Consider the following 25,525-nt stretch of genomic DNA (forward strand, 5'->3'; position numbering starts at 1 on the left):
TCAGAGCGGACGGCGCTCTGTTCAGTCTTAAGACGCCACAAACCTAATTTATGTTCCCAGTAGCAGTCACCATATTTCCTCACGTTTCCCATTTGGTCATTAAAACCCCAAATGGAAAATTCCCTTGAATGATCCTTTAAACTCCAACCATCTCTAGGGACGCTCCAGGTACCGCCCCACAGCGCTCTCCTCGCTCAAAAAGAAGTCCGGGAGCTGTGGAGCCTCGGACACGGCGCGGCGCGCACCTGAGAGGCTGGCGCCTTCGCCTCACCGTCCTCGGCCGGGCCGCGGGCAGCCCAGGGACCGGCGGGCGGAACGAGCGCCCCGACCGCCCCGCCAGCACCTTGCGTCCCGCGTGGGCGTGTTTGGCTTCGGAAATCCCGGGTCGTCTCAGGCGCCCGGTCCTTCCCCGGGAAACAATCGCCGGTCCAGCGCGGAGTTCCCCGCCGCTCGACTCCAGGCGGCTCCCTGGGTTCCCCCAGTCCCTTCCGCATCCTTCCCGGCGTCTCGGCCGCGCGCCCAGGTGTCCCCGCGCCCCGCGCTGCCCCGCGCCCGGGCCTCCCGGCTCTCCAGCGCTGGGGTCCGCGCTCCCGCCGCGGGTCCAGCCTCTCCTCCCGCCCGGCTCCGCCCAGCCTCCGCCGCGCCGGGGCTCCCGGCCCGGCCTCCCAGTCTCCCTCCCACCTCCGCCCCCCACCCCCGCCCAGAGAGTTGCTATTTTTAGCCAATCCTCCGCGCGCCGCCACCGGCTCTGCTCACAGCTCGCAGCCGCGCGGCCGCCCTGCCGAACCACCCCCCAACCCCGCGCCGCGGTGGCCGCGGCGGCGGCGGCGGCGCATCCCGCACATCGCGTAGCGCGCACCGCGCGCACCCAGCCCGCCCCGCCGCTCCCGCCGCCCTCGCCGCCGTCTCCTCCTCAGGCGCCTGTCGCGGCCGGTAAGTCCCTGCTGGCGGAGCAGCGGCGGTCCCCGAGTCAACTTTCAGTCACCCCTGTGCTTCTGCCTCGCCATTCTCTTCCCCGCGAACCATGGCTGTTGGGCGAAGGGGGAGAAGTTAGGGGGTCGTCGGAGCGGGGCGAAGGAGGGCGCGATAGCCCTGGCGGGAGCGGGCGGAGGTGAGTGGCACCGCAGCCTGGTCGCCGGCTGGTGCCCGGGGAGAGCCCTGGGAACGCGGGCCGAGCGTCCTCCGGATGCTCCGCTGGATTCCCGGCCGGGGCTCCCCAGGTTAACAGAATCCCCGTCGGGACCCCGTCACAGCTTGCCTGGCATCTCGCAGCCCGGAGGTTGGTGAGTTGAAGGGCGCCTTTGTCACAAGTTCGGGGCCAGGTGATCTTTTTGGTGCAGAGCTTGACATTTGCTAGACTGAGGCGAGGGTTCATGCCCCCCGCCCCCCGACGCACACCCCCCAGTGGATGCTGGAGTCGAGTTATGAATGAAAAGTTTGTACTGCCAACGTGTTGCTTGAGGGGAGCAACGCTTAGTGGGGGTCCCTTTGACGTTTCATGGGGGACCTCAGTTCCAAGTCCTTACGTCTGAATTCTGTGTTTAAGAAAAGTTCTGAAGCCTGGGCCATGGGAGATAAAGCTGTTGCTTGGCTAGTGGAAGGAGAGTGATGAATCGTAAACTTCCTGAGGTAAACTGGTTAATTAAAGGCCACCTGAGGGTGTCACAGCGGGACCTGAGGGAGCCGGGGAGGGACGGGGGCGTTCCCCGAGAGCCGAGCGGGCGGCGGTGGTCTGGCTTGGGAGGTTGCCCCCTGGTCTGCAGTGAGCGGTCCGGGGCCTGAGCGCGGGCACCGGAGCGGGACGGGGGAGAGGAGAGGGGCTGCGGGAGCCGAGGACGCGGTTCCCGGGCTGTGAACTGCAGGTTCCGCAGAGTCTCCCGTGCTCCAATTTCCGGAAGATCTTTTCGTGCTTGTTTCCCCTGCCCGGGAGGTGTGTATAATCTCCTGAAAGGAACTTGTAGATTAAGTAACTAACATTTTGAAATCTGTGAGAAATGAAATATCTACACAGATCCCATTATATGTCTGTGTTGTGTGTAGTAATAATGCATGTGTGTGTGTAAAATGTGGGAGTGAGGTAAGAAGGGCTTTAAAAGTTTAACTGGAAAAGAAAATGAAGAGTTAATTTTTTTTCTCCCCAAGTGGCATAACAATGCTTATTCAACAAATATTCTTGGTGTGCTGAGATTTATCATAAAGGTAAGATTTAGGAATTACAGGTATTTGGAGTACAATTATGTTTTCAAATCTGGCAGTTATTGACATCTAGGGAAAGGGAATAAGTACATAGAGAATCTATATTAAAGAAAAATAAATTATTTGGAAAGAAAATCCTTAGACATCTGAAAAGGTCTGGATGTTATTTTCTGATGTTCTAGAAATCTTTTAAATCCCGTAATTAATAACAGCCCAGAATAAGTTGCAGTTGGTAAATGAGGACAATTAAAATTATCATGTTTGGAAGGGATATCTTTTGAACTACTCTTTGGTACTTTGGATGTTTATTATGGAAATTATTGTGATATTTGCTTTTTACCACAGATAATTAGTCCTTCTTTTCCTTTTAAACCACTGTTCCAGTTTGGATCAATTTAATTACTCAAACATCAAATCACTGACATGCCTTCTGGAAAGCATTTGTTTTTGTTTTTTTGGAAGGCATTTGTATTTAAAATGTTTAATGAGATTATTATATTTTCAAAAGGACAATAATTTTGTCAGTTGTAAAGCTTTCTTGTAATTTATTTTCATCCATTTTGTTTGAATGAGGCAAATCTCAAGAAGAGAAGCATTTTCTTGGGACATGTTATTTTCTGTGTGGGGAAAAAGTGAATGTTTTCATATGTGTTTCAGTCTCAAACAGGTGCATATAGAGTAGGAATCCTGAATCTGACTTTTGATATCAGCCCGCCAGCTAGAGGGAGAGATGCTTTCCCCTTTCTCTTCCTGAATCGGTCATCCCTGCTACAGATTGGACACCATTAGATACATATTTGGTTGTGCAGAAGGAAGTTTAGAGTTTTAAGCTAAGTACCAGTTTAAGGTTAGGAGGGAGGTGGGCTTTTTGCTTCTCTTTTTTTTCCTTCAGTCTTCCTGTTTCTCTCCTTCTGCAATTGATTCAGCCTGTTGGTCTGGTCTTTATTGGAAAATCAGACCAAATACTCTGGCTGGAGAGTGGCGTATTAAACTGCTATCTTCTGTAAAAAATAAGAAAGGCTCTTCCGAAATTAAAAAGGTTATTTTATAAATTGTCGCAGACTGTTGCAATTGTTTTGTGCTTATTATTATGGTAGACAGAGTTGCTTTATGAAGTTACTGGCACTATCTGTAAATACTTATTGTGTATATTTGGCATGTATTCGGATAATATTTGGGTTTTAAGGAGTTTTAAATCATGAAGGTAACTGACCAGATAACCTTTTTAATTAACTAGTTTAAATGATACACATAGTTCACATTTATATTAATCTCTGTGTTGAAGGTTGTTTTAGGGTTGCAAAGTTTTCATTTCTTTTTATTAGCATTACTTCTATTTTGAATTTGCTTAAATATTACAGCATGTTATATTGTAATTTATACTTGCTCAGTGGGGAAGGTGTAGGTTATTCTTAAATAGCGATACGGAGAAGTAGCTAACAAGGAGAGTCATTTGAGAAGCATATGGACATCATAAAATCCTTCTGTATGTAGCATCTGTACCTTCTCATTAGTGAAATATTGTAGTCATGGACATTTTTTGTTATTACATCCAAATATGGCTTTTTATTTTTGCTTCCATAGAATGTTTTAAAAATGTAATTTATATGAGTATTTAAGTTAGTGGGAGCTTTTGTTGTTTGAAGCCCTTTGCTTTCAACAAAGACATCATACTTAATTTTTATCCTACGTATCCACAGATACATACTGTTGTTTCCTAGCTTGTGGTTATAACTCTTACCTTTTCTGGTGATTCTTCAAAACATTTGAGAGATAGGTAGGAAGATACTTTGTTCTCATTTTCAGAAGGAGGCAGCAGGTACACTGATAGACCCAAGGTCACACACCAGTGATTAAGTGTGAAACTGAGGATAACATCTATATTTCCTGTATCCTGTTCACAATGGCAAGCTGCTCCCATGGCTATGTTATGACATTTCCATAAATTAAACTTTCCTAGATGTTTACATAAACCTGCTTTTTTTTTTTTTTTTTGGTTCCACCTCAGGGCATACTGAACTTGGAAGACCAGGGATCAAACTTGCACCCCCTGCAGTGCAAGTGTGGAGTCTTAACCAATAGACTGCCAGGGAAGCCCCAAACTTTCCTAGATGTTTAAAATGCTGAACTTGGTAGATGTGCAGGTAGATTTTATGCCAGTCAGTATAGTCCTAAGTGACTGGGCCCTTACTGTTGCCTGCTGGTTGGGGAGAACCATGACTCTAGTAACTGGTTTTAAATCAGTTATACCCACCTCTGAGGGGTATCCACTCTTCCAGTCAGTCCATATCCCATACATCCCTTTGCCCCCTTAGCAACTGCATGCTGCCCTTTTATTGGTCAGAGCTTCTTTGAAGTTTATCAGCATAGTTGTTAAGCTTGAGGATCATCAGGCTCACTGGTGAGAGAACTCAGAATGTGATTTTTGAAGAGTATTGACAGAGAACAGTAATGGAAGTCCACTATATAAGCAGCCAGTATCAATTAAGGTACATGTTGTTTGGGGTGTTAGGACATCCACTTTCTTATATTAGCTCTGCTTCTTTAAATAGAGAGTTTATGCAGTTATCTAGTCATTTCTTTCTGTATAGACCTCTTGTCTTGATAAATCAGACTTTAACAAAAAGAAAAAGGATGGCAATTTGTTCTTCTGTAGGGACGGTATTAATACTTTTATGACTTTTTCTTCATACTCCCAGATAATCTCTCCTTCAAATTTCACCAGAATTTTTGGGAGTAATTGCCCACATTATTTGTGAGAGCCAAGGTGACAGACTTTTGATATCAAATTATTAGATTTAAAAGTGGAATACATTATTAGGATGCAGAAGAAATCTTTGTAATTTCATAGAAAGTAGTATTGATAATATGTAATCTTACACAAGCTCTCATGTATTTGATGAAAGTACTTCCAGTATTTTAGAATAAGCAGATGGTACCAGGAGCTCTCTACTCTATTAGGTTAATGTGTGTGTGTGTGTGTGTGTGTGTGTGTACATAAAACTTTTCTTCCCCCTAAATGTATGTTTTATGAGAGCTCATTAAAATCATTTTTAAATGTGAAATATTGAAAAAGAAGTGACTATTCAAGGGTGACTTGCTGTTTGCTATAATGAATTCTGTTTAGAACACCCAAAGAAGAAAACTCCCATTCTTTATATTCTTTGCTGCACCAGAGAGAGTATAGACTGCTGGTGAGATTGAGAAAAGTCGAGGTTACTGGAAATGATACGTTCTTCGCATTTCTACAGAATCTGTGATAAGAAGATGGGTATAGACTAGTCTAGTTTGAATGGAATAGTGATGAGAGGAATTTGAATTGGCCACTAGAAGAAGAATAAGATTCGGATCACTCAAATATCACTGAAGATATTTGGTAGCAAATCATCAAAATTAACTTTAGTTACTTTAGGTATTACATAAACTTAGTAGACAGTTTGTTTTCTGTTGCTTTGTAACACATTACTACGAATTTAGTAGCTTAAAAAATGCATACTTACGATCTCAGTTTCATTGCTCCAGAGTTCACACGTGGCTCAACTGGATCCTCTGTTTAGGCATCTGACCGGGTGTCCATCACTGCTGCTGTGTTATCAGAGATTCACTGGGGAAAGACCTGCTTCCACGCTTTCTTAGGTTGTTGGTAAAATTCATCTCCTGTGGTTGTAGGACTGAGGTCTCCATTTTCTTGTTGGCTGTCAGAGACCACTCACAGCTCCTAGAGCCTGCCTGCTGTTCTTTGCCGTGTGACCCTCTCACAGGCATGAGTGACCCTCTTACAGCATGGCATCCGCTATTCAAAGCCAGTTAGAATCTTTTGCTCCCATACACTATAACATATATGAGTAACGTGACATCACCTTTTCATATAACAATCTAATCAAGAGTGACATCCATCACCTTTGCCATCTTTTATTTGTTAGAAGCAAGTCATGTGTTCTACCCAAACTTAAGGGGAGGGAACTATACAAGGACATGACTCATTGGAGGTTACCTTAGCATATCTCCACCACATTGACTAGTTCACAGAATCTCTGGGCTAGACAACAGACCTGGCTTAGAAGCCACTTAGTCAGAAAGGTGCTCAGAATCACTCTGAAGAACTGATTCCGTCACTGTTGGCACAACCAACTTCTAGAGGGGAATATGGACTCTTTCTTAAGAGAGGATACGCCATATACTAATAGTGGGGTTCAGTTGTTCATGACCAGAAAGAATGATGTATTCACTGCTAAGAAAGGAAGGAGAAATATTATGATCAAATGATTGTTTAATGAAATGTTGAAGTTTTTGACCAAGGTAGGCATGATGACCATCTGCAGATGGGATTGAACTGTAGAGTAGCTAGAGCTATGCAACTCTTTAGAAAGAAAACTCTCTTGGGATTTAGGAGAATGGTGGTGGTGAGGCCTCATTTAGGAATGGTGGTTATAAGCAAGGAGTCTGAATCACTGGTGTGAATGTTAGTCTAGGAATTAATTAGTCTCCAATGTATTCCACATGGGAGAGATTTTTAAGGGACTGGGTCCACCAATCCTTAGAGGGAACCAACCCTGTGATTTAGAGTCCCACAGCATGGTCTCCTTTTATCTTGGAGGTTAGAGACCCTCTTAGGTTCACTGTACATCTGTGGCCCAGTGACTACGGGGCATTGTTTAGGGGAATGGGGGTCAGTTGAGAATAACTAATGTCCAAACTCTTTGCAGGAATGATTTTATCTAATCTTCCTCTCATCTCTAGCAACTGAGTTCAACTTTCCCTAGTTCCACCTCCTCTTTCTTCCTTCCTCTCTCCCCAGATAAATGGAGGCTTTGAAAGGTGAAATGCTAATAGTCATTTAGATAGGAGTGGAACCAGGGTTTGAATATAGGTCTGATTTCAAAACCCATAGTCTTGTAATACACATCCCATACTCACATGCAGTAAGCGAAGTTTCCAGGGCAAAAGCTTGTTTTTTTTTTTTTTTTTTCCATTGAAATGAATCTCAGCACTACAGTTGCTCTTGGATTCCTTCATTCATCTTGAGAGAGCTGGGTACTGGAAGATGAGGGTTAGAGAGAGGAGTGAGAGAGTGTGCTGCATCATGCATCCTTTTATTTTCCCAGCAGGAAGTACAGATTATCTGTCTCCCTTCCATATAAAAAGTAAGAATTTGAAAAAAAAGAAAAGTAAGAATGTGGAGTGGAGTCTCTGTATTTTTATTTCTACTTATCGTTTTGGCAGAAATAAAACACTCTGTGTCTCCTTTCTCTCCTATATGTAGATTTCTACTGTTAAATTCAATCAGGAAACTATGAATTCTCATTGCCTTTTTGGTCATAGGGTTCTTTCTATAGCTTTTTCAGTAGATGCCACTGTTTTGATCTACTTGAAAAGTCTATTGAGACATTCCTCCTTTGTTCTTCTGTTACTCAGTTCCCCTTTCTACTCTGTGGTGCCTCTGAATTCTATTCATAGATATTCTACTTTTCTCCCCTTCTGTTTTATGTACTTAAATCTCTTCTTTAAATGGATCCAGTTCCATTGATCGGAATCATTGGCCCAGATCCCCTTGCTGCTCTATTGCAAAATACAAGCTCAGTGTGGGACTCATCTGTGTTCTGTTAATTTTACAGAGTTGTACCCTGTGTCCCAGCATGGATTGAGGAAGATTTCCTGGGTATTTGAGTATTTCCTTTAAGATTTCCCTGGGTATTTGAATCAAAATGTAAATATTTAAAACTGAGTATCCCCGAAGTGCACTCTGATTGAGGTAAGGTGTATACCTATGAACCATTTCTCTGTGGCAGGTAGGTGGGGTATTGGGACGGCACCATCCTGGCTCCGGTGCCTGCCCTTCTGGAGTACAACTGTTCTCAAAGAGGGAAATTGTGAGCCACTCAGCCTGATTATGGGTGACTGTAGTAACTTCATCAGAGAAGCTACAGCTGAGGAATTTTTGAAGTAAACATATTTCTTCACACAGGTTTTAGATTTCTAACTGAGTTTAGGCTAGATTTGACTCTAAAAGCCAAAGCTCCTTAGTGTGACACCTAGATTCTCTCAGAGACTGGACCTAGCCTAGCTTTATTATCTTCCCATTTTTAACTCTTGCCACTCCCTGCCTTACACCTTTAAGGATTTAAGCCTTAAGCCTGGAGCTACCAAGTGGTTTAGATTTTAGATGATGGGAAAGACAGCTTGAGAGAATAAATCAGCCTGTAAAGAAAAGATGTGCGTGTATGCGTGTGTGAGTGCATGAGTGTGTGTATGCATGCACGCGGTGGGAAGGGAACAAGTAGTCAGAGCACTTCAGTTTTTCAGTTCCTGCACCCATGCATGCTCAAGGCTGTTCTATCACTGATTTTTCTGGGATTGTGTTACATGAGCAATAAATTGAATTTCTGCCCCCTGCAGTCAAGAGTACTCTGTAGTAGAGATTTCTGTTAGCCAAGCATTTGCAGTGTGTTTTTTGAACCTACTGCTCCCAGAACTACCATATCCATCTCTTACCTAACTCACACTTTCCTCCTCTGTGGTTTTACTTAAGAAACTGTCCCTTTTCTGCTTTCCTTTTTTCTCTGGGCCCAACTTATGTCCTTCTTCTTTTGTGATGCTTCCTCTTGATTTTGGCAGCTTACGGTGATCTCGTTCTTCTCTGAGTTCCTGCAGTAATATAGAACTATGACAATGGTTCACACAGGCTTACAAGGTGAATTTAGTATCAATTTGATTAAGAAAATCCATAATAAAAAAAAAGGCTACTGTATGAGTGAAGTCTTTACAAAATTGGCCTTTTATTACTCAGAACAGCATCTTTATACTTTTGAAATATGTTGTGTGAAAGTCACTCGATCGTGTCCGGCTCTTTGCAACCCCATGGACTACACAGTCCATGGAATTCTCCAGGCCAGAATACTGGAGTGGGTAGCTTTTCCCTTATCCAGGAGATCTTCCCAACCCATGGATTGAACCCAGGTCTCCTGCGTTGCAGGCAGATTCTTTACCATCTGAGCCACAAGAGAAGCCCAAGAATACTGGAGTGGGTAGCCTATCCCTTCACCAGTGGATCTTCCTGACCCTGGAATCGAACTGGGGTCTCCTGCATTGCAGGCACATTCTTTACCAACTGAGCTATCAGGGAAGTCCTTGAAGTATGGTAATATATTTAATATATGGAACGATTTAAATGTGTTTGTGATTTCTTTTCATTTCCTCTGTGGCTGACTAGAGAGAGGTCCAAGGCCTCCCACATCTAGATAGAAAGGAGAGAAGAGAGGGGTTAGCTTCTTAACGAGCACTCTCTTTAAATAGGACACCGTAGAAGGAGTGGTAGCAAAGATGACTGGTCTGAATGGGGTGAGCCTGTGCTGTGCTGTGTTTAGTTGCTCAGCCGTGTCTGACTCTGTGGACTGTAGCCCGCCATGCTCCTCTCCTGCCATGTCCATGGGATTCTCCAGGCAAGAATACTGGAGTGGGTTGCCATGCCTTCCTTCAGGGGATCTCCCCAACCCAGGGATCAAACCCAGGTCTCCTGAATTGCATGTGGACTCTTTACCATCCGAGTCACGAGGGAAACCCAAGAATACTGAAGTGGGTAGACTATCCCTGACCCAGGAATCAAACCGGGGTCTCCTGGATTGCAGGTGGATTCTTTACCAGCTGAGTTACCTGGTAAGCCCAGTGTTAACCTAGGTTATCCTTATTAAACATTTCACTTATGTATGTAGGAACACAGTACAACATACAAACACTTTTACTTACAATTTTACTTACAAATTTCACAAATTATAAAACCGAAGCCAATGAGAAAATATTAAATGTGAGCAACAGAATTGATGAAATTAAAAGGTACAACATTGAATTATTTTGCAAATGATATTGTATTGTTGAAATTACATTGCCAGTGTTGGGTTTAAGAGTATAAAAGATGTAGCCTCAGGTTCTATTCTTATTTAATCTGTTTCTGTTTTATATTAATATAGAAAGTGTCCTTTTAAAATGTAGATTAAAAATTACCATCAAAGCTTCGTTTGCTGGTTCAAGGTAATCAGACTTCATACGTGATGAAAACTCTTACCAGTAAATAATCTTCAAATGTCAGTTTTAATGAAGTATCACCATAACTTCTTTTTGTTCTCTTAAAGATGTGATTAGCATTGCGAAGTTCCTGAATTCTAAATCAAATGTGTAAGCTGTACCCAAAGACTGCAGGAGTGGAGAACAGGCCGCACAGGAGCTGCACAGAGACAGGATGCACGCATCACCTTCACTCATCATGATGGTGGTTTTAACCACGATAGTGCAGGCACTGTGGACGCCTCTGCTACCATGTGTCTGCGTGCATGCTAAGTCGCCTCAGTCGTGTCCGACTCTTCGTGACCCCATGGACTGTAGCCCGCCAGGCGCCTCTGTCCTAGGGAATTCTCTAGGCAAGAATGCTGGAGTGGGTTGCCATGCCCTCCTCCAGGGGATCTTCCCAACCCAGGGATTGAACCCGTGTCGCTTAATGTTTCCTGCATTCGCAGGTGGGCTCTTTGTAGCACTGGTGCCACCTGGGAAGCCCTACCCTGTGCCCTCTAATGGCTCAGTTCATCCTCACCCCCTCCCACCCCATCAGACTTTATTTATTCAGCAAACTATGTAGGCCTTCACCTAGTACACGCATGATTGAGAACACCAACAGCAGATGCCAGAATGAAAATTCATTGGTGGTGTTTAGTTTTAAGATGCTTATCCAGAAATTAATTAGAATGCATTTATATGCATTTTTAAGATTATCGTTCCAATGAAAAGGCAAAATGGAAGAAATAATTCCACATCAAACTCAGTGGATCTCAGTTTGAAGACATAGTCTCAAATATTAATTGCCACTTAAAACATTTCACTTCCTACTCTGTGCTGTGTGTCATTTTTGTTGTTTAGCTGCCCAGTCGTGTCTGACTCTTTTGTGATCCCATGGACTGTAGCCCACCAGGCTTCTCTGTCCATGGGGTTTCCCAAGGAAGATTACTGGAGTGGGTTATCATTTCTTTCTCCAGGGGATCTTCCCAACCCAGGGATAGAACCCGTGTCTTTGGCATTGGTAGGCAGATTCTTTACCACTGAGCCACCGGGAAAGCCCTGTGTGTCATTAGCCAGGTTGTAAGTCCCTTGAAGGCAGAGAGAACTTGGTTACTGTTTTTTGTTTTCTTCTACATCACTAAGTGCATTTCTGATAGTTGGACCCAATACCCAAGTATTTGGTGTTTGATCAACTCTTTATAGTCATTATTTCTTACTGTTCTTGTGAGCTCCTTGAATGCAGGGAATGTTTTGTTTTAATCTGTGGATTCCAAATTCCTAGCATAGTGACTCTCACATGAGGAATGCTCAATAAATTGTTCTACAAGAAAGAATGGGTGAGTTATTGGCTTTGTGTGTGTGTGTGTGTGTGTGTGTGTGTGTGTGTGTTAGTTTCATCTTTCACATACAAGGCATATCCAGTAGCTGTATAGGTCAGTGCTTTTCAATAGAAATATTCTGTCTGTGTCTTTTGAGCACTTGAAAACTGGGAGTTAGGCTGAGAGCCTGCATCATTTACTTTTAATTACATATATATATACACATATACACACACATGCCTGACATACACACACACACATACACACACAGAGACACACACATATATATACTTATAAAATATACAGTAGTAGCCCTTTGGGGCTTCCCAGGTAGCTCAGCCGGTAAAGAATCTGCCTGCAATGCAGTAGACCCTAGTTTGATTCCTGGGTCGGGAAGTTACCCTGGAGAAGGGAAAGGCTTTCCACTTCAGTATTCTTGGGCTTCCCTGGTAACTTGGGTGGTAAAGAATCCTCCTGCAATGAGGGAGACCTGGGTTCGATCCCTGGGTCAGGAAGATCCCCTGGAGGAGGGCATGGAAACCCACTCCAGTATTCTTGCCTGGAGAATCCCATGGAGCGAGGAGCCTGGCGGGCTACAGTCCATGGGGTCGCACAGAGCTGGAGATGACTAAAGCAACTAGGCAGTAGCAACAGCAGTCTTTTATCCATGGCCTGTGGTCTGAAAATATTAAATGAAAAATTCCAAAAATAAACAATTCACAAGTTTTAAATTGCATGCCATTGTGGGCAGTGTGATGCAATCTCTTGCTGTCACACTCTGTCCTGCCTGGGTTGTGAATCATCCCTTTGTCCAGTGTATCCACACTGTATATGCTTCTGGCCTGTTGGTCACTTAGCGGCTTTCTTAGTTTTCAGGTTGACTGTCTCATTATTATAGTTCTCGTGCTCAAGTAATCCTTATTTTATTTAATAATGGCCACAAAGTGCAAGAGTAGTGATGCTGGCAGTTTGGATATTCTCTTACTGTGCCTAATTTATAGATTAAATTTAGTCTTAAGTGTGTGTATACACACACACACACACACACACGCACACACACATATGAAAAAACATAGGGTATGTAGGGTTGGTACTGTCGTCTTTTCAGGCCTCCTCTGAGGGTCTTGGAATGTATCCTCTGCAGATAAAATGGGGATGGGACTACTGTACAAGCATGTGGCCAGTAGGCAGCCTAGGTCCAGATATAATGACTCCATTCTCAAACTCGTTTGTTCATATCTGCAGCACAGCTACATTTTTTGGTTGTACTTGAATGTTATTGTTATTTATATGACTTTAAACATGGTGCAGTACATTCCATCAGTTTGGTTTCTTTCTTTTCCCAGATGCCCAACACTGCATGTTATCTCTTCATTCATGTCACCATCTGATTTGGTTTCTCATCATTTCCTTATGAGTCTACAGGCCTGACACCAACTGCTTTACCAGATAAATTTTATATTCACTTTTTTTAATGGCTCAGATTTCCTTGTATTTGCTAGTCCCACTATTTTAATCCTTTCTTTCCTAATAAACCATTTATACTTGGATTATCCATATCACTATGATGATCATCATCTAAAATGATGTTTATGCTATGCTAGCCTTTATTTGCTGTAGTAATGTATGGTGATATTCTGAAAAGATTTTGAGTTCACCATATTCTTAAAAAATGTATTTAAATATTCCTTCTCTTCTGTTGATTTCTTTGCCTTTCTTGTTCTTTCACCCTTTCTGGTATAGGAGAAGAATGAAGAAGCATCGTATGAATTTAAAAACATTATATAACTCAATCCATATGTAAGATGTAATCCCACCATAACAAGCTTCACAGCTGGTGTCAAAATATATGAAATAAATACAACAGGATTTTCTATTTAGAATGAGAGGAATTACTTCCAATAAGTAGCCAAAATCTTTTATGCAACTGTGGCACTTCCAGAGCAAGAATTAGAGTAAAATCTGTCATAAATTTATTGAGGTTCAGTGTTGAGTATATTCATATGTATTGTTTCTGTTAATTATTTCAAGAATGCTGAATCTAGTAATATGTAATGGTTATAGAGACTTAATATTCATATAAATAGAAATGAATCTGCTGACAAGCAGAAACACTTTAGAATTTTCCATTCATCCTCTACTGCTGGAGATTTAATAGTTGTCTTATATGGCAAAATTTGAATGCACAGATTGTGGCATGGGACTTCTCGCTTTTTGTTCAATTTATTTTAGACTAAAATAGTAGTTCCCAAACTTGAGTGGGCATCAGAATTTCTTTTCAAGGATGCTGAGTTAACCTATTTCCAAAGTCGTTTGCCTTTATTAGGTTTTCATCTTGAAGTCTACTTTTTCTCTTACTACCCAAAAGACCCATCTCCTTTGTATATTTTAATTTCCACTTTCATTCTACTATAGAGCTACTCACTGAAAGAACTTTTAGGTATGCTTTTGAATAGATTTCACAAGACAGGAGAAAAATTCAGTAGCTGTGTATAGAATTTTGCACTTGTGAATCGCCTACTGTGCTGTGGTTTTATGATCGCTTTCATCTGCCTCTTAATGATGAGAACTACTTTGTTATCTTCTCCCTCTAACCTTCCTAATAAACATTCTCATAAAAGCCCAAATGATGTATATTATGTTAATTGCTCATTTTGAACTGGTTTGGAGAGCAATGAAGGGAACATTGTTTTGTGACTTGTGCTATAAATATAATTTTAATCTACTTATCCGTTTGACCCAATTTTAAAAAGTTACCTACATTAAACTAAATATTTGATGAATTTAACTTTGTAGTGAAACAGCAGTCATTTCTTCTTATTTATAAAGTTCAGCAAAAGCCATTGCCGAACCTTGTGAGATATTTCTTTACTAGAACATCATTTTCAAATTATTGCTTTTTCTCTGTGAAAACAAATGTATTATAGTTCAACTTAAATTATATTTTCCGTAGCATAATGCTGAGACTACTCAAGCCAAATAGAAAAATGTAGGCCACATGGCATGGGATATCAGAAGAATGGTTTTCAGATTTTAATTTCTCTAGAATAGTAGCTCTGAAATATTCTTGTGTGAATCTATAATTTTCAAGTAACTATTGAAAACACATTAACATTTATATCTGTTTTTCTTACATATCTTATAAACTTACAGGCTTTCCAGGTAGCTCAGTGGTGAAGAATCTGCCTGCCAATGCAGGAGATCCAGGTTCAATCCCTGAGTTGGGAAAATATCCTGGGGAGGGAAATGGCAACCCACTCCAGTATTCTTGCCTGGGATATCCCATCGACAGAGAAGCCTGGTGGGCTACAGTCCATGGGATTGCCGAAGAGTCGGATGTGACTGAGGGACTAAACAACAAAAGCATTCTCATAGACCACATTCTACATTATCAGATTAAGCAATAATATTTTAAAGAAATTTACATAATAAAAGCAAATCTCTTATGTTTACTCATGTAGTTGCTATTGTCAGTGCTCTTCCTTCTATTTATTCCTTCATTGACTTTCATGCTTTTCACACCATTTCCATTCGGTGTCATCTTACTTCTGAGTGAAGGACTTCCTTTAACCCTTCTTATAGCACAGGTCTGCTGGTGATGGATCTTTTCAGCTTTTGTGTGTTTGAAAACATTTTTATTTCACCTTAATTTTTAAAGATTTTTGTTGGATATAGAATTCTAAATTGTCCTTTTTCTCTCTTAATACTTTAAAGATGTTGCTCCACGGTTGTTCTCACTTGCATTGTTTTTTTTGTTTGTTTGTTTTTCGTGAGAAATCTGCTGTCATCCTTATTTTTGTTCCTTTTATATATAACATGTCTTTAAGGATTTTCCCTTTTTCATTGGTTTTGAACAATTTGATACATGATGTGTCTTGGTTAAACTTTCTTCATGTGTCATGTTTTGGGGTCATTGAACTTACATCTGTAGGTTTTTAATTTCCATAAAGTCTGAAAAAACTTAGTAATTATTTTTTGAGAACATGACTTCTTTTCCTTTTAAATTTAATTAATTTATTATTGTGGTGACTTTCTGTAGTTGTGGCGAGCAGGGACTACTCTTCATTGTTGGGAGCAGGCTTCTCATTGCAGTCGCTTCTTTTGCTGTGGAGCACAGGCTCTAGCTGCCTGGGCTTCAGTAGTTGTAGCACACGGGCTCTGGAGCACGTGGGCTTCAGTCATTGCAGCACACAGGCTCAGTGATCGTGGCTCAGGGGCTCTAGAGCATCAGCTCAGCAATTGTGGTGCACAGGCTTAGTTGCTCCACAGTATGTGGAATCCTCCCAGACCAGGGATTGAACCTGCATCCCCTGCATTGGCAGGTGGGTTTTTATCCATGGGGCTACCAGAGAAGTCCAGTCGTTATTTCTTCAATTGTTTTTGTTTTCCCTCCTCACTTTTAGGAACTCCAATTACATGTATATTAGAATTACTGATGCTCTTTTAATTTTTTAAATAAATTTTTCTTTGTGTGTTTCATTATGGATCGTTTTTATTGCTGTGTCTTTAAGTTCACTACCAATAATCACACTTAGTGTGTTTTTCACCTCATACATTGTAGTTTTCATCTCTTGAAGTTTGGTTTGAGTGTTTTAAAAGTCTTCCATGTCTCTATTTAATTGCTTCAAACATATGGAGTAAATTTATAGTAACAGTTTTAATGACCTGGTCTGCAAATTCTAACATCTTTTTTAGTTTTTGGTCAGTTTTTTGGGTTGATTTTTCTCCTTATTATAGGTTATATTTTCCTACTTTTTTGCATGCCTGGTAATTTTTGGTGAATACCAGACATTGTGAGTTTTACCTTATACAGTGCTGGATATATTTTATATCTCTATAAATCTTCTTGAGCATTTTTTTTTTTTTTAATGGAATGCAGTTAGTTACTTGGAAACAGTTTGATCCTTTCAGGTCTTTTTTTTAAAGATTAGTCTCTGAGTCCTCTACCCTAAACCTGGTGAATTTATCAGGTTTTTCGGTCTGGCTGGTGGGAACCAGCACAATTCCCTGCCTTGTGTGTCTCTTCCTTGCGGTGGGTTGTTTCCTGATACACGTGATGCTGATCAGTACTCTTCTGAATAGCTGCAGAGGTATCTACAGATCTTTAGAGGTCGCTCTCTGTTTGGCTCTCCTCACTCTCATACTCTGTCCTGAGGGTTTTAGCTGCTCTGATTTATCCGATTTCTCAGATACATTTCTTCAGTTCAGAGTTTGTGCCAGGCTCTGCCTCAATTTTCCTTTCCAGAGCCAGTGTCTGAAGCTGGGTGAGTCATAGGGCTAATGTCACCAGTATCCCATTTCTTAGGGTTCACATTATGCTTTTCTTGTCTTTTTTGAAAAATAATTGTTTCCAGTATCTTGAAAACTATCCTGTACTATTTCAGGTGGGGGTGGGGGGGATCAGTTCCCATCATTGTTACTGTCTTGATTGGAAGTAGGTATGCTCCATTCATTTGCTCTTTCATGTAATGTCTTATTGGTTAAGGTAATCTTGGACACAACTTATGTATTTAATACTCAATTTAATCCAGTTTACTGTAGTATTCTTTCTACTTTTCAGTAGTTTCCAAACTTACTGTAATGAATACTTTGTAGTGTAAACATATTTTCAAAAATTGTTTTAACAGTAATGTTCTATATTATGCTTGATGATATTAATCATCGCCCTGGCCATTCAAAACTATTCTTTTTTTTCAAAACCATTCTTAAGGCAAGCCATTCATGGAGTGGGTTGCCATTTCCTCCTCCAGAGATCTTCTCAACCCAGTGACTGAACCCATGTCTCTTATGTCTGTAATTTGGCAGGTGGATTATTTACTGTTAGCAACACCTGGGAAGCCCATTCAAAAATTAAGATGTTAAATTTGTTAAACATAATAATTTGTATGCTTTTAAGTGGATAAAAAATGCTACTATACGGAAATATCTAGTTTTTCTTTTTTTTTTTAAGGAAGGTTGACGCTAAAAAGCTTTTAAATAATATACTCTTGAATTTGTAGATCTGAATCATTATAAAACAGCCAATAAATTACTGTCTTAAATTTTATAACTTTTTTTTTTTTTTTAAATTTTATAACTTTTTATGGAGTTCATCTTTATATATATATACATTTACAAGATTCTATAGTTCATGGATAAGTCTTAAAAGAATGTTCACATATCGAGCAGTAGTGAATCTTGCGCTGGTGAACTATTTCATTTTTAGTTTTTTCTAGTATTTGATAAAATATAGTATTGTGAACTAATATGAGAATAAGTGTCAGAATTCAGGAGCATATCTTGCTGTAGTGCATACTTATTACTTAAAGAGTTTTCTGGCAGTAAGGGCACAATTGACTGTGTTAATTTAAAAGAATCTTTGAGGTAGTATAGTTCCATATGCTGTAGGAATATGTCAATGATTTTTTTTTATTTTATAATTTGAGTTTTTAATGCAGTCTTTTGAAAGCTAGTTGTTAAGCATGGCAAGAAGACTAGAATTCCTTTAGAATTCTTAGGAAAATAATTTTGTAAGAACAGATTAAAATTAACTTTAACTTTCTTCAGCACTGTCATAAATACCAGCACGATGAAGCCAAAATTGTGGCAATGTTGCATTGCTGTGTTTCCAATATTTAAGCATAAAGGTTAGGCCAGATTTATATTCCCTTGTAAAACTGAACCAAAATATAAATTATTTATAGAACTTTAAGAACAGAATCTTAAAAAATTGAATGCCACTCTGTGGATGAAACCGCTAGTTGTCTCACAGTATCCCCTTTCTCCATCATCCTTGGATGTAGAGCCCCTGAATTTTCACTGGGGATAGACCCCTACAGAATAAAGATGACATTTCTCAGCCTCCCTTGCAGCTAGGAATTATGCCATGTGGCATATAGTGCTGGTTGTACAATGTAAGCAGAAGTGACTTGTGTGACTTCCTGATGCCCATCAAAGGCTTGGGGTGCTCTCTCCTTTCCCTTCTCAATGGCTGGGATGTGGATATGGTGGTGTACTCACTTGGACCTTGCTGAAGAGGCCAGCCCTATAAAAATGGCAGAGCAACATGATTTTTTAAAAAGGCTGGAATAGTGATGATGACTTTTTAAAGCAGAGCTGCCATAACAGCGTGGGGTTTCATATGAGTGAGCAAGAAACTTCTAGGTTGTTTAACTAACTGTGTCCATGCTCTAGTTGTGTCTGACTCTTTGTGACCCCATGGACTGTAACCTGCCTGGTTCCTCTGTCCATGGTATTTCCCAGGCAAGAATACTGGAGTTGGTTGCCATTTCCTTCTCCAGGGATCTTTCTGACCCAGGAATTGAACCCGTGTCTCTTGCATCTCCTTTATTGCAGGTGGATTCTTACCACTGGGCCACCTGGGAAGTCCTAAGCCACTCTTAGTCTGGGTCTCTGTCACACACCAGCAAGGTTTGGTTTTTTTTTTTTTTTAAATAGGGAATATAAGTAATTCCTTTTTAAAGTTGTAAGCCTGAGAACCAGTGGTCTTATATCATAGAGATCCAAATTTCTTCAAGGGATCTCATTTTTAAAAATTGTACCATTTCAGTGTTTATAAGCTGAAGAAAGAAAATGAAAGTGAAAGTCGCTCAGTCATGTCCAAATCTTTGCAACCCCATGGACTATACAGTCCATGGAATTCTCCAGGCCAGAATACTGGAGTGGGTAGCCTTTTCCTTCTCTAGGGGATCTTCCTAACCCAGGGATAGAACCCATTCTTTACCAGCTGAGCCACCAGGGAAACCTATCTGACTCTTTCTCTGAGAAGCTTGAAAGATTTGAGGCACATAATCTTACTGATTTTTGAAGGAAACAGTGTTTGGGAAGAGAAAAAGACCTTTATCTTTTAACTTTCTACTTTGCTCACAGTTAGCAAATATTTTTTCCATTTTCCCATGTTTTTTATTTCATAGTTGTCAAAGTCAAATCCAAAGTCCATGTTTCATTCTGCAATGTGAATGGCTCCCTGCGCTCTTTTACTAGTCCCCTTCTAGCAGTCTCTTGTCCCAGAACCTCTGGGCTGTCACACCATTACAGTTTCCTCCTCTGCTTCTGCCCACTCCTTCGTCCCCTCGTGGAATCGTCTTCAATCCACTTCCTCCTTGTGGGCATACTCTGATTCTTGGCTCACTGCTCCTTTTAATCTGTGTTACAGAGATCACAAATTGGCAGCTCATGGGCATGTTTTGTTGATATTGCACAGAACTCAAAGAAATGTTTTATCCATTGGCAGTATTTAAAGATCAGGATGTTTAACATGAAATCCAAATTTTGGCTTCTCTTTCTGACAATACTGCACCTGCGTTCCCCATCACATTAGGTGGTGGTTGGAGCTGAGTTATAGCTACTTCCTTTAGAGTGGATATATTCTTTTTTCTTAGTTATAGCCACCCCCTCCCACTCCCTATTGCTTACATCTTATATGTTTTATTTATTTCCATTATTCATCTGATCTTTTAGGCATTTAAGTTTATGATACTTATCTTCCTGGGTAATTTAAGTTTTAAATCAGTCTTTTCTAAAAGTGATATCACTTTTCTTCCCCTTCCTTTTTAATTCCACTTCCTCCTCTCCATCCCTACTACTGCTCTGCTAGTTAGACTGTCTTGTTGTTTCTTCTTGCTTACTTGCAGTAGGATTCTAACAGACTTCTCTGCCCTTTTCTTTTATCCAGATCCTCTAAATCATCTTCCACACTGATTCTGGAGTGACCTTTTAAAAATTAAAAATTTAATATGACTTAAGACTTTGAGTGTCTCACCTGCCTGCTAGATGACTAGACTTTTTAGAATTGATGTGAATATAAAATGGTGCAGCCACTTTGGAAGACAGTCTACCAATTCCTCAAAAAGTTAAACATAAAGTTATCATATTAATTAGTAACTCCACTGCAAGTTATATGCCTGAGGGAATTGAAAACATGTTTCTAGACAAAAATGTATACATGAATATTGCTAACTGTGAGCCAAGAAGTGGAAACAACCCAAATGTCCTCTAACTGATGAACAATAAATGTAGGATCGTCACACAGTGGTCCATGAGGAAAAGAAGGAAGTACTGTTTCATGCTGCAATATGGATGAACCTTGAAAACATTATGCCAAGTGAAAGAAGCCAGATTTATAAGGTCATATATTGTATAACTCAATTTATATGAAATATCCAGTGACAAAAATAAAGTAGTGGTTGCCAGGATCTGGCAGGAGGGGAAATGGGATGTAAGTGCTAATGGATATGGGTTTCTTTTTTAGGGTGATAAAAATGTTCTGGAATTAGATAGGGCTAAATGGTTGCAGGCTCCGAATATACTAAAAAAAATCACTGAGTTACAAAGTATAAAGGGTGAATTTTATACTATCTGAATTATATCTTAAAAAAAAAAATCAGAGACCATAGCAAATCTGACTTTTGCTCGTCTCTCCAGTCTCATTTCCTGGTATTTTAGTCCTCTCATGTCTTTGACCTGCCGCCTCCCCCTGTGCTAGGATACTGATCTCTTAACTGCCCTCAGAGTTCCATGCTCAGTACTACCCATTTACACAGTTTTGCCAGAAGACCCCTACCCGCTTTTCCCTCCCTCTCCACATCTAGAGAATTCCTAGTTTTCCCTCAAATTTTACCTCGGCTCTCACCTCCTCTGGGATTTCTTCTTACACACCAGTGCTGGATTACTTGAGAGGAGGATTAGGTATATTCTCCAGAGCCAGACAGGAGCACCCTACAGAATGAAAAGAGATTGACTTGGAGTTGATCCAAATTTTGCAATCAGAACACCTAGAAAGAAGCTCTTTTAAATTTCAGTGGGCATGTAAGTGTTCATGTTTTATAGTTTTTAATTTTAAATAAAATATATGGACTGAGTGTAGGTGACCATATTTGAAAGCAAACATCATGTCAGAGTCTTAATCCAGATTGCCAGCCTCCCCAGTTCACCCTATATAGGCTAGGAGCATCTCCTTTGTGACCTCCAAACACCCTGAACAATCCTTATCACCCTGGAAGTGTAGTGTAGTAGCGTTAGTCACTTAATCGTGTCTGATTCTTTGCGACCCCATGAACTGTAGCCTGCCAGGCTCTTCTTTCAATGGGATTCTCTAGACAAGAATACTGGAGTGTCAAGAGAACAGCATCGAAACATGTATATTATCAAGGGTGAAACAGATCACCAACCCAGGTTGGATGCATGAGACAAGTGCTCAGGGCTGGTGCACTGGGAAGACGCAGAGGGATTGGGTAGAGAGGGAGGTCGGAGGGGGGATCGGGATGGGGAATACATGTAAATCCATGGCTGATTCATGTCAGTGTATGGCAAAAACCACTACAATATTGTAAAGTAATTAGCCTCCAACTAATAAAAATAAATGGAAAAAAAAAAAAAAAAAGAATACTGGAGTGGTTTGCCATTCCCTTCTCCAGAGGATCTTCCCAACCCGAGGATTGAACTCAGGTCTCCTGCATTGTAGGCAGATTCTTTACCGTCTGAGCCATAGGGAAGAGTCTTATCACCCTGAAGGGTAACTATTTAGTTTTCTGTCTCCCCATCTCCTAAGCAACTCCTTGGGCATAGCTCTGTCTCTCTTATTTTTTCTAGCTATACATGTAAATCCTAGTAATTCTCCATAGAAAGTATTTAGCAAAATTTGAATAAATGAATGGACATGCTCAATGACATCAAATGGGAGAAGACAGCTTGTATTCGCATTACTGAAGATTAGAGATCAGAGGACTGTTTAAAGATGCCTTCATTAAACACAACCTGATCTTTTCTTCTTTCTCTCTTCCCTACCCTAATATCCTCCCTCTTTCTCTCCTTCGCCGCCCCCTCACCCCTTACACACACACACCCTTTATAAAGCTATTTCAAAAATAGTAAAACAAGAAAATGTGAGAATTTTCACTTTTCTCAACCTGTGCACCTAAGGAGGGTGTTAGATTTAAGGCTTAAAGGGGGGTATTAAAATGGCACTTTCCTCAACAGATTTAAGAGTGTTTTCTGTACTTTACCTTTTCATGTCAGAAAATTAATACATTAAAATTCATGTAATATTAATTCCCAGTTCGGATTTTTTCACCATGCAGTAGCAAATAGTGGCTGGTTTTTGTTTTCTTTTCAAAAATGTGATTATCCTTAATTATTTATAAATGATCCCTTGCTTTTTAACCTTTAGTTTTTAAAACTGAAAATTCTTTCCTGTCCTATACTGTCTTGTTTCTCAGACCCTAAGACAAAGGTTTGCGAGCTGGTAGCTTATTTAGGAAAAAGAGAACACATGAGTAGCAGTACGTAAGCCAGTGTTTTTCAGTAGGCCAGTCGTGTCCGACTCGTTGCGATCCCATGGACTGTAGTGTGCCAGGCCTCCCTGTCCCTCACCACCTCCCGGAGTTTGCCCAAGTTCATGTTCATTGCCTTGGTGATGCTGTCCAGTCACCTCATCCTCAGACAGCCTCTTCAGTAGAGGGTTGTATTAAAACCTTAAAGTCAGTAAATCTGTAGAGGGTTGTATTAAGCCATCTACAATTTAGGGCAACTGAAGCCTAATTCTTCTTGGGGAAATTGTAGAAAGTCCCCCTTGGAATTATCTATCCAGAAAGCAAGGGAGCTGCATGTTACACCATAGGGCTCCTTAGTGGAGGGCAGCTTCCAGCCTGCTATGTGGGTCCAGTGAAAACCCCAGGCAACAAAACAGCAGTGTTGGCAGTTGGAAGCCTGTGGGCATACAGTTGAGTAGTAATGGCCAGGGGAAAGTGGGTGGGCATTAGTAGAATCCACTATATATGGAGATAGTACACCACTCTATGAGGAGTGCTCAAGTGTGAAAAATATCAGAATTTAAGTTAGCCTAACTCAAGCATTTACTCAGCCATTAGATTATGTGCTAAGTACTGTGCTAGGTGAGTGGGTATGCTGATTAACTTTTGAGGTGCTTAGCTTTTTAAAGCTCTATTTCTTTACAAAGATAACTTTTCTTCCTTTCAAAGTTGAGATATAAATGAAATGATAACTCCTGAAGATGCTTTGAAATGTTTAAAGCAGTATTTCACATTTATTGTTATGGCGTTTATCCAAATTTACCCAGAGAAAGGAGTAGGCATGTGGTTAGGCCATAAACTTAGGGGTCTGTTAGCCAATCAAGAGCTTTTTTCATAAGACTGTGTGAAACTGGCCTTCCTATGCAGTTTGTATAAGATAGGAAATGTATAAGTTCCATGAAAGGAATAAGGTACCATGGGAATGACTATTTTTAGGTAGTTGACAGTGAAGGCATCACAAGGAAAGTGGATAAAATGAACCTTAACATAATACCTGGGAATTAGCCATGCGAAGGGCTTCCCTGGTGGCTCAGAGAGTAAAGAATCTGCCTGCAGTGTGGGAGACCTGGGTTCAATTCCTGGGTTGGGAAGATCCCCTAGAGGTGGGAACAGCTGCCCACTCCAGTATTCTGGCCTGGAGAATTCCATGAACAGAGGAGCCTGGCAGGCTATATATAGTCCATGGGGTCGCAAGGAGTCGGATATGGCTGAGTGACTTCCATTTTCTTTTCAGCCATGTGAAAGGGCTTCCCTGGGGGCTCCAACGATAAAGTATCTGCCTGCTAATGCAGGAGATGTGGGTTTGATCCCTGGGTTGAGAAGATCCCCTGGAGGAGGAAATAGCAACCCACTCCAGTATTCTTGCCTTGGAAATCCCATAGACCGAGGAGCCTGGTGGGCTGCAGTCTGTGGGATCACAAAGAGTCAGACATGACTGAGCATGCACACACAGACATGTGAAAATAAGGAGTTTATAAAGGAACGGTATATTCAGGAGAGACTGAGCTAAGTTTAAGAGATGGTCCAAGTAAGAACACACTCAATGGTCAGGTTAAACTTTTGGACCCATGTGTTGGTTAGGACAGGGTGACATTCTGTCTCTATTGCTAACTAGCTGTGTAGTGTCTCATTGGTTACTTAACTTTGATTAGCCTTTCTTTCCTTAACTGTACATTGGGGATCCCATTACTACCTATACTATAATATAATACTATTCTGTAGGATTGTTGTGAGAATCTGTTGTAAGGGTAAATGAGGTGCATTATGTAAGTCAGGCAGAATAAATTCTCAGTAACCTCCTGTGTAGCTTCTGGTTTCAGTGTAGTTTCAGGTTACAAGTCTTTATTTCATGAAGATGCATCCAATCCCATTCAATGCAAAGTTTCCCAAAGTATATGGAACATTAATCCTACAGCATCTGCCAGAAAAAGATTATGGAGTTGAAAGAATTTGAGAAACCCCATGGATCATAGATGGACTTCATGGAGAATCACATTAAGATATTAATAGCTCTGAAAAATCTGAGAGTAAATAAATCTTTTTCACTTTGTTTAATGCTATGTACTAAATTTCTTTAATCAGTACCCTCCTCAACATTCACATTTTATATTCTTTGGGAAATTCTAATTTGTAGAGCTTCATGAGGTAGGTCAAGCAAATTACTGGTGCTTATAGATTCCATTTTGTGAACCTATAATAAATGACAAATTATAAAATATTTTCTGAGATTCTCTGAGGTTCTGTATAACTCTGAGCCAGTTTATTAGTTGTCCCAAATCACTTACATTATCTTTTACATATTTCATTGCTCATTTTGTACACAGAACTGTACCACTTGCCCTATGTTCCTCCTAGGCCTCAGATGTGTTCAGCATGATGTTTTTTGGCCTGACTTGAGATAATTTAAAGAACGTTCCCCAGACAGTTCTGAAAGTTGCCTTCCAAAAATACTTGGAATAATGCCACCATCATTAAACTAAGCAGATAACTTTCAAGGTGAGTGGCTTTGAAAGGGACAGCGACTACTTGCATGTGTATTTTCTCTGCAAAATAAAGGGTTTTCATTTTTATAGTCATACAAGAGTGCTGAGTTCCTACTACGTGCTTGTCCCTGTAGTAGACATAGTTGATTTGGAGCAGACATTTTTAGTCTAGTGG

The 25,525-nt window shown here is 40.8% G+C and overlaps 1 protein-coding gene across 7 annotated transcripts in view; it reads left to right on the plus strand.

Annotated features, from left to right (window-relative positions):
* Positions 1–762: 762 nt before the first annotated feature.
* HDAC9 (histone deacetylase 9) overlaps positions 763–25,525 on the plus strand; it is a 986,419-nt gene continuing 961,656 nt past the window's right edge. For 2 of the 7 annotated variants that reach the window (XM_043872543.1, XM_043872547.1), the window contains exon 1: positions 799–933. The gene's annotated coding sequence lies outside the window, so the exon portion shown is untranslated. Of the gene's footprint in view, positions 934–25,525 lie in introns of all 7 variants that reach the window. The other 5 variants (XM_043872541.1, XM_043872548.1, XM_043872545.1 and 2 more) reach the window with 5 other exon arrangements.

The sequence above is a fragment of the Cervus elaphus genome, chromosome 18 (genome assembly GCF_910594005.1).
Source record: "Cervus elaphus chromosome 18, mCerEla1.1, whole genome shotgun sequence".
NCBI classification, from domain to species: Eukaryota; Metazoa; Chordata; class Mammalia; order Artiodactyla; family Cervidae; genus Cervus; species Cervus elaphus.